The 9660-nt window shown below is 41.3% G+C and overlaps 1 long non-coding RNA gene across 1 annotated transcript; it reads left to right on the top strand.

The window, feature by feature from the left end:
• Positions 1-4865: 4865 nt before the first annotated feature.
• On the top strand, positions 4866-6658 carry LOC109547941 (uncharacterized). The gene is made up of 2 exons (XR_002173950.3): positions 4866-5326; positions 6311-6658. It is a non-coding gene; the product is annotated as an uncharacterized lncRNA (long non-coding RNA).
• Positions 6659-9660: the final 3002 nt, after the last annotated feature.

The raw sequence follows: 9660 nt of genomic DNA, 5'->3' as shown, positions 1-9660 counted from the left end.
AGTAATTGTGGCATGCAGCCTCAGTAGTTGCGGCTCGCAGGCTCTAGAGAGCAGACTAAGTAGTTGTGGTGCACGGCTTAGTTGCTCCACGGCATATGGGATCTTCCTGGACCAGGGCTCGAACCCGTGTCCCTTGCATTGGCAGGCGGATCTTAACCACTGTGCCACCCGGGAAGCCCTCCTTATTTTTATTTTTTTTGTGGTACGTGGGCCTCTCACTGTTGTGGCCTCTCCCGTTGAGGAGCACAGGCTCCGGACGCACAGGCTCAGTGGCCATGGCTCACGGGCCCAACCGCTCCGCGGCATGTGGGATCTTCCCAGACCGGGGCACGAACCCATGTCCCCTGCATCGGCAGGCGGACTCTCAACCACTGTGCCACCAGGGAAGCCCGCCCTCCTTATTTTTAAAATGAGGTGTTAGGATAAGTTGACTGCCAAGATCTCTTCCAGCTTTAAGTGTCTCCTATATCAGTCTCTGTAGAGGTGCTAAGTGCTTTCCTTTATGTTATCTCATGTGATCCTCTTCACAACCCTTTGAGTCAGGTCCCATTATATTTCACATTTTACCGATGAGAAAACTGAGACTCGGGAAGAACGAGTAACTGGTCAGCGTTATTACTTAACTAGTGGTTGGCTAGGAAATGAGGATTTGAACCCAGAACCTACACATTAAATCAGTGCCCTGAACTGCAGGGCTCAGAGCCACGTGCAATAGATCCTTATACAATGGCTGCTCAGCAGTTACTCCCAATGCCCTTGATCATGCACCACCCACGCTATGACGAGCGGGCTGTGTCCTGCCCAGTGGGTTTACTAACAGGGCACAAATCCAGAAAGCTAGGAATTTCCCTGGAATGATAGGACAGTGCCTCACACAGGACACGAGTGGATGACAAAGAATTGCTGACTGTAGATGGCTCCCCAGCCACCTGACTAACCGGGGCAGATAGTGTATACAGGTGAACATTGTACAGCCTAAAATGACTGCTGGATGAAATACCTGGCAAGCATGTCTCGGTCACTATTTGGTGATATCAGGGCATCCTTCTTAGCAGTCCTACTCCCTTATCTAATTTCTTGCCTCTGGTAATGCCATGGCTTCAGAAACCAGCTAACTAAACGTGTTAGAACTGTGCTTCGAATAAGAGTAAGTATACTCTGGGGAAGTCGCTGAGCCACTCTTGAAGAAGTGTTAGTGCTTGAAGACGGTGACATTTCAGTGTCATCAGAGAGAAGGAAAAGCCGTTGAAAATAATTTGAAGCCTATCAAATGTTTATACTAATTTGCATACATAAATACGTAGATGTTTATATCTGCTATACCCACATTTGGCTCTACTTAAATGTTCTGTTCCTTGCTGAGCTCAAATGCAGACTCAAATGGTAGCCATGCTCAACTTTCCCACAGAAATTGCCTGAAACACCAGGTACTGACTCCTGGTCATTTTATTCGTGTTTCTTTCAGGTACCCACATTGGCATTACAATTATCTGTTGGTAGGAAGCTGACACCTACTTTCCTGGGCTTTGTTACCTTTCTTTTTTTTTTTTTTTCTTCTGGAGATATATTGGGTTATAGTTTAGCAATGTTACAGAGAAACTCACGTGCTTAGGTGATTGTAATGTGCTATTTTCTTTAACTTATTAAATAAAAGCTCACCCATCAGCAGTGTTTCAAATCCAACTGAATTTTTATTTCACTTTAAAACCTTAACAACCAGCAGGAAAATTGTGCTGTAAGACGCTGAGTGGCAGCCAACATCTTTTATCAAAGAAACTCAAAATACTTCCCAAACATTAATTAAACCCCATTACATTGTAGCCTAGTTGTATGCTGCATTTTTTCTTTTCTTTTTTTTTTTTTTTAAATGAATGCAAGCAAGTAAGAAACAGATGTACATAGCAGAGGAAAATGAAAACTTCTTGAGGAAACAAATTTGAGTTTTCAAGTACCAAGGGCATCTACTCCCTCTTAATAAAATGATATTCTAGGTCCCTGATCGCATCCGGCAGTTCAGCTTCTTACATATAGAGCTGTTGATCCAATTTTCCTTTCTACAAGCATCGTTCTCTTGGCACAGGCAGAAACATTTGCTTCTTAGTTTTATTGCCATCAGACGTGGTAAGGCTGTGGCCCACGGGGAGAGTTGAACAGTTTCTAAAGCAACAAGGAAGTTGTACACTTTCCTAGTGTCACACCCTGTTTACCTGGTCCACTGGGAACGGAAGGATTCTAAGCCAGGTCACAGGACCTATAAAATGAGAGTTAGAGCCTAGCCCTGGCTTGGAGCTTTGAACTGCACCTTGAGGTCATGCAAGGAGCCTAGAGGGGCTGTGCACAGGGAGGGCTGGAATGCAGACAAGCCTGTACCGTGCTCGCTCTCCACTCCCATCACCTCTCACCCCTCCAAGCCCCAAAAGAGAACGCTGAATTGCTAAGCTTGAAACCGCAGAGTCCTTTTCCCAGAAATCCTCTGACTCACCCAAGCGGCAGTACCACCCTTAAAGCAGGAGTTAGCTGCCAGTTTGCTAGAATTTTTGGCTGGCCTTGAGTCTGGCTTAATTGCTCCAGCCCTCATCTCCCTTGACTCATCAGATCACGCCTCCTCGAGTCTTGCAGTTTCCATGCCTAGTGGATTCAACATCTGGGATATGTATTCTTCACCAGTTAGATTATTTTTGCATCTAATCCAATATTATCACCATGAGTATTAGTTGTTGCTGTTGTTGTTCTTATTATTATAATCCTCTGTGTTCTTGAAACTCTAGTAGTTTAATCAACAATTTAAAAGAACTAGGTACCATATACGACAGTAATAAAACTACTTTTCGGGCTTCCCTGGTGGCGCAGTGGTTGAGAGTCCGCCTGCCGATGCAGGGGACACGGGTTCGTGCCCCGGTCCGGGAGGATCCCACATGCCGCGGAGCGGTTGGGCCCGTGGGCCATGGCCGCTGGGCCTGCGCGTCCGGAGCCTGTGCTCCGCAACGGGAGAGGCCACAACAGTGAGAGGCCCGCGTACAGCAAAAAAAAAAAAAAAAAAAAAACAGAAAAAAAAAAAAAAACTACTTTTCGTTTTAAAAATGTTTTCACAACCAGTATCTTACATCTTGGATTCATCTCTTTATTTGCTCATTTACTCACTCATTCAACCAGGAGACTCCTATGGTCTCATTGGGGATAAAACGATAATTAAAATATGGTTCCTGGTTTCAAGGAGCTGACAGTGCAGAGCGGAGACGTGTACACAGAACTGAGAAGACAAGTGCTGTGCTTGAGCTGATCCTCAGACCGTCGTATTTACCAATGAGAAAAAAGAGCCGTGGAGAGCACAGAGAGCTTCTCAAAGTCACACGGCCAGTTACTTGAGGAATAAAAGCTAACATCCAGACCTTCTGGTTATTAAGCCCATTCTGCCACTCGGTTTCCTTTAGAGCTGTGGTTCTCAAAACTGTGGTCCAAAGACCAGCAGTATCAGCACCATCTGAGAACATGTTAGGAAAGCAAATTCTCAGCCCCTGCCCCAGACCCACTGAGTCTGAAATTCTGGAAGCTGGGCCCAGAAATCTGTATTTTAATACGCCCTCCAGGTGATTCTGATGCACACTAAAGTTGGAAAACTGTTGCTCTAGATCAATGCTTCTCAAACATCAGTGAGCATAGGAATCACCTGAGAATCTTGTTAAAGATGTAGATTTTGATTCAGTAGGTCCCGGAGGGGTTTTGGTTCTGCATTTTGAATAAACCCCCTGTCTACGCCTATGCTGCTGGTCTTTGCTTAAGTAGCAAGAATATATAGAATAGTAACATCAACAGGAGCAACGGTTAATCCCAGCTGACCAGTGGTGCTGGGATGTCAAGTGAATTCAATAAAATGATTTCCTGTCATCTAAGAGATTAAACACTAGCACAGACAACGTTCAGATGCATGGACATTCAGGGCACAAAAACTGTCAAATAACTACTGAATGTGTGCACGCGTGTGCATGCACGAGTGCGCGTGCAGGGATGCACATGCATGCATGCATACACACAATGAGAACAGGTAAATATTTAAAGAGCCAATCTTACATAGCTGCACCTCTCTTATCGAGGGAGCATTTGAATATACTGGTATTATAAGCAAACATAATCAAGAACCGAGAGGCTAGAAACATTTCTCTGAGTAGTCAAAATAAACATCACAAAGTTCATCATTTTTATTGATAGATTAGTCCTGCAAATCCTTATTTAGAGTTATCTATTTTTATTTTAGATCAAATTCTTACATAGTCACGTTAAAAACAGGTTTAAGAGTAAATTGGATAAGCGAGGTCAAAATGCTATAGACAGGCATTCTGACAGTAAAGCAGTGCCAATTGACAAGAGGAGAAAAATTGTGTGTGTGTGTGTGTGTGTGTGTGTGTGTGTGTGTGTGTATGTATACAGATACACATATAAAACTCAGCAGATTGGAACCACTTAATATAGGGGAAACACATGGGTAAACATCAGTGAAGAGCATTGTATAGAAAGCACAATGTAGTAATCACAGAACATGCAGAAAATAATAAAATTACAAAATGTTCAAGATATTTGGAAAACATACAAAACCTTTGAGACAGTTCCCCCCCACACCCCAAAAGGGTAGAGCTGTTAGATTTAGCAAATAAAAATATTTTATCTGGAAATCCTAAAAATAGTTAAAAATAAGAGGGCTTGATAATCTCTGGGAGTTTCATTGATGTGGATTGCCATTTTCTCTGAAACGCCTGTCAAGCATTACTGTAGGGGAGGTTGCAGAGTGGTGACTGAAATAGGAAATGTTGGAGTTGTCTGCTTGGACAGGGAAAGTCCCAGGCAAATTTACTCTAGGCCTCTCAGTGGGTTAAGAAGGGTGTGTCTGTTGGGACTGTTTCTGGCTGCAAGTAATGAAACCCAACAAAAGATAGCTTAGACAGGAAAAGAGTTTACTGTTCTCATGCCACGGAAGATCAGAGTTAGGCAGTCCAAGATTCGTGTGAATCAGCAATGTCATCAAGAATCCAGATTCCTTTAATCCTATGGTTTCATCATCCTTAACATTGTAAAATGGCTGTTGTACTTCCAGACAGTAAGTGTAGGTGACAGGCAAGAAGGGGGGAAAAGGTAAGATAAAGTTTACAGGGCCCAAGAGCACGCCAGCTGAAATTGTCTCTAAGAAAAGTTCCTGTGCGTCGCACCCAGTGAAGTCCTTTTTCATCTCCTTGGTCAGAACTTGGTCATCTAGGCTTTCCTGATTGCTGGGAATCTGGAAAATTGGACACATACACCTTGGATAAATTCAAGGTTCAGTTATTAAGGAAAAAAGGTAAGAATGAATGAATATTGGGTGGGCAATAAGTAGCATGTGTCTTAAGGTGTTTATTGAACAGGTGGTATTTCAATAGTGGATGAAAGAAAAAGAGAAAGTCTGGGTGAATGATGGAGGAATCCCAAAGAGATTTGGAAACATGAGTGAAGAGGTTGCATTAGGTTGGCTCTTCAGGCAAATTAATATATGACCTCAAGTGGCGTCAAATCACCCAATTCAAAGTAAACCTCCATTTTTAAGATCTGGAATATGTCATTTTGCCTGATCCTCTGTACCCTAGACTCTTTTGGAAAACAAGCTTAGTGCTGAGTGACAAGTGTTACATATTTATTTGACACTTACTTATTAGTAGACAATGTTCTCAGTCCAGTTTAATTTGAGAGACATAACAGGCAAGGTCTCAGCCATTTTAATCTATTACAGGGTGAACCTTATGATATTACTTTAACCATCATTATAAGCAAAATGGGAACATCTTTGCAGTTTTCATAGCATCCTCTGACTGAACTGGTGGAGTCTATAATACTGTGTAAAACAAATGACTATGTTACATCAGGAAAATAGTGAGAAGTTGGTGAAAGCTTTACAAAATAATGTTTGAACCAGACCTTAAAGGATGAGTAAGGTTTCACTAACTGATGCAGACACAGAGACACTTCAAGACCCTGCATTGTTGGAGAACTGTTAAATTACCTTGAAAAGACATCTTGCTATGTCATAAAGATCAACTCACCTATTTTATAAAGAAAAAATTGTAAGAAAGAGTAGGTGAAGAAAGTTTTCTTGAATGTTGCATTGGCATTCTGTTTAATTCTGATTCAATTATCCAGAAAACATCATTCCCCCCAAGTCCTCTGAAATAATCGACATTTTACCTGAATCCTAAAGCATCCTTCTTTTCATAGTGTGTTTTGTGAACATTTCCTTCCTTTCTCTCCTGCAGATATTGTGAGTAACCCAATTTTGTTAATTTCTTGACAGGTGAAAAGGTGGCAGTCTCTTATTTCACCTCCATTTAAGCAACAATGTCGGGAATTGTTCCTTCTGGCTTGATATTTGTGTGTTGGAGGTGGGGGAACAAAAGGCATGAAGAACAAAATTGGGAAACGAGGGTAAGAACACGTCGCTGCAAACCCTGGGAGCAGTCAAATCAGGCTGCCAGCTGCAACAAGAATCTCTCTAATAAGGAAATTAGAGCATGATCATTTCTGGCTATGTGACTCTGATTCTAAATAGGTTTTACAAATAGATTGTGATTGAACTTGGAAACATAAACAAATTGGCTTTGTGGAATAAAGGCTGCACTACATTTTAGTTAGAGAATGAAAATGCTTTTATGGGAGGCTTTCTGGGAGAAGGGACATCTATTTTAACCAGAGCATGTGCATTTGTGAAACACACCGGCTTTGTCGCTTTCTCTTTGGAGAGTCAGGTCCCATGCACTCAAAAGAAAGTTTCCCAACAGGGTCCCTAAGAGGACAAGTGATAAAGGCAGGGAATGGGCAGTGTGTATTTGAAACTCCCCGTTCAGTTGCTGGGAGGAGAAGTGTCATTTAAAAAAGATTTTAAAATATCAATAGCTTAAAAAATTCTAGTCAGCGATCTCCCTTGGACATTTCTTTTGTCTCTTGGAGGTTTGGGGATAGAGGTTCTCTAAGCTCTATTAATATATTTTCACTTATAAATATTCAAGCAGTGTTCCTGACGCCTCCCCAACTGACTCAGTGCAGGCTCCCTACCCTGGCAAGAGCGTGGTGCCCGAGGAGATGCTAAATTTCTAACAAGGCCCCGAGTCAGCCTCAGACAACCCAGAGCCATTTGAAAACACCAAAGACTTTTCAGTCAGGATAAAGGGTTTATAAATGTCCCTGTGTCCAAGCTTATATTCCACATGAGAGGATTAGCTTCCACTCTCTGCAAACTCTCCCAATTGTTATAAGTAGTCATGGTTTTGCGTGTTTTGTGTGAAGCGCAAAACACGCAAAGGTGAGGAAACACATCTGCTTGATCGGAAGATGCTCTTTTTTATTTCCCTTTTTCTAAATCGACAGATTACTCGCTAAGGCCTAATACACCATGGAGTACAAGTCAGCAAAATCTCTCTGATAGTGATCAGTTCATATATTTAGAAACAAAGTGTGAGGCCTGGTGGGGACCATAAGGTCATTGGCTTGCTGGGTAGGAGTTTAGATCCAGCTCCCACAGAGTACATTCCACTGCGTCAAAATGCTTACACTGTGGACATTCTTCCTATGATCTAATGATCTAAGCCTAGATCCTTTTGTGTCAGCTGTTCTCCCCACATCTGGGTGTGTTCCTAGGAAGTGGATGAAGTCTGGAGCTGCATTTACTCATTCTCCCTTATTGGGATATGGGGTTGCTCACATCCCTGGGGCCTGAGTGGGTAACTTCTCCCACTAAATGCTGTCTAGGCCCAAGTGAATCAACATACAAGGGCTTACATCTACACTTCATCTATGGCTCCATTGACACACACACATCCTGTAGGGAAATAAAATATTTTGCTAAAAGAAGCTTATATTGTCTCACGTTTTCATTTCAGAGATACTTTTCTAATTAGTGATTCATCTTTAAATGGATGTTTAGCTCTAATATTTCAGTCCCCTGCTGCTGCTTTTTCTGTCAAGCATATAGAAATTTATAAATGAATCACCAGGTGGGCTTCTTATTTAAATGGAACTCAAATTAATTCATTGTAGAAATAAAATGTCTGCTCTCTTTAACTCACCCACTCAACATAAACAGTTTATTTTCGTTACAGGGTATTTTCCCTTACTAGCAGAGCACAGCAGAAAACACATCAAACTGGGTGTCCTGTGACCTAGATTCTAGCCATAGTTCTTCCACAGATGAATGAATCTGGACAGGTCATACATGAAAGGTGGAGTTATGCCAGGTGCATTGGAGGATGCGCCTCTCAAACTTTACTGTGTGTATTAGTCTGGGTTTTCCAGAGAAGCACACCAGTAAGAGGAAGATATATATAAAATATGTAAATATAACACACACACACACATATATGTATGTATATATTTTTTAAGGAATTGGTTCATGTGATTATGGAGGCTTGGCAGGTCCAAAATCTGAAGAGTAGGCCAGCAGATTTGAGACCAAGGGAAGAGTTTCAGTTCGAGTCCAAAGATGGTCTGTTGTTAGAATTCTCTCTTCCCAGGGGAAGGTCAGTCTATTTTCTAGAAAGGTCTTCAACTGATTGGGTGAGGCTCACCCACAGTGTGGGAGGTAACCTGCTTTATTCAAAGTTCACTGATTTAAATGTTAATCTCATTTCAAAAAGTTTCTCTGAAGAAACATCTAGAATATTGTGTGACCAAATATCTGGATACCATGGCCTAGCCAAGTTGACCCATAAAATTAACATTCATGCCATATGTATGAATCACCTGAGGAGCTTGTTAAACATAGATTCCTGGGCACTGTCCTCAGATTCTGAATCTAATTTGCTATCCTTTTGCCGGGGGATGCTAACGCAGCTCTTGTAGGGAGTACTTTTTGAGTAGTATTGTTCTAGGTATGCTATTGTATGATCATGGTCCAGACTCTTCTACAGATGAGGAAACTGAAGCCTAGAGTTATGAATGGACTTGTCCCAAGGAGCTCATTTAGTTAGTTATTCTAAGCCAAATCTTAGTCCAGGATTCTTTTCACAGAACATACTGCTGACATGGGGTACAAATGAACTTTCTTAGGATAAAATCTAGCCTTGTAATTGACTCTTTCTCAAAACCGAAGTGAACTAGTGGGATTTTTCATAGAACTTGACAACCTGATCCTAAAATTCATGTGGAAGAGCAAAAGGCCAGGAAGAGACAGGAAATTTTGAAGAAGAATAAGCAGGGAAGACCCATACTAATGTATCTGCAGGTATTTTATAAAACTATAGTAATTAAAGCAGCATAGCATTGACAAACAGACCATTGGGACAAATCAAGAACCCATTGTCAGACCGTAAATATTTGAGATATGTATGATAGAGGTAATGTTATGAGAAAAAGATTAGCTATCCATAAATATTGCTACAAAATCATTATCAATGTGAGAAAAAAGAGACTTCCTACCCATACCACACTTAAAAAACAAATTCCAGATGGATCAATGTAGAAGCAACATTTAAAAACTTTTAATGGAAAATTTAAGATAATATTTTTTTTATATCGGGGCAGATAAATATTTCTTAAATGAGACACAAAATCACAAACCATAAAAGTAAAATAACAATAAGCCAATATTTATTGAGCTATTCTATGTGCACACAGTATTCTGAGTAAATTATATATGCTAACTTATGTAAT

The sequence above is a fragment of the Tursiops truncatus genome, chromosome 4 (assembly GCF_011762595.2).
Source record: "Tursiops truncatus isolate mTurTru1 chromosome 4, mTurTru1.mat.Y, whole genome shotgun sequence".
Lineage (NCBI taxonomy): Eukaryota > Metazoa > Chordata > Mammalia > Artiodactyla > Delphinidae > Tursiops > Tursiops truncatus.
The sequence above is the reverse complement of the archived record's forward strand: the minus strand, read 5'-3'. Positions and strand labels throughout refer to the sequence as shown.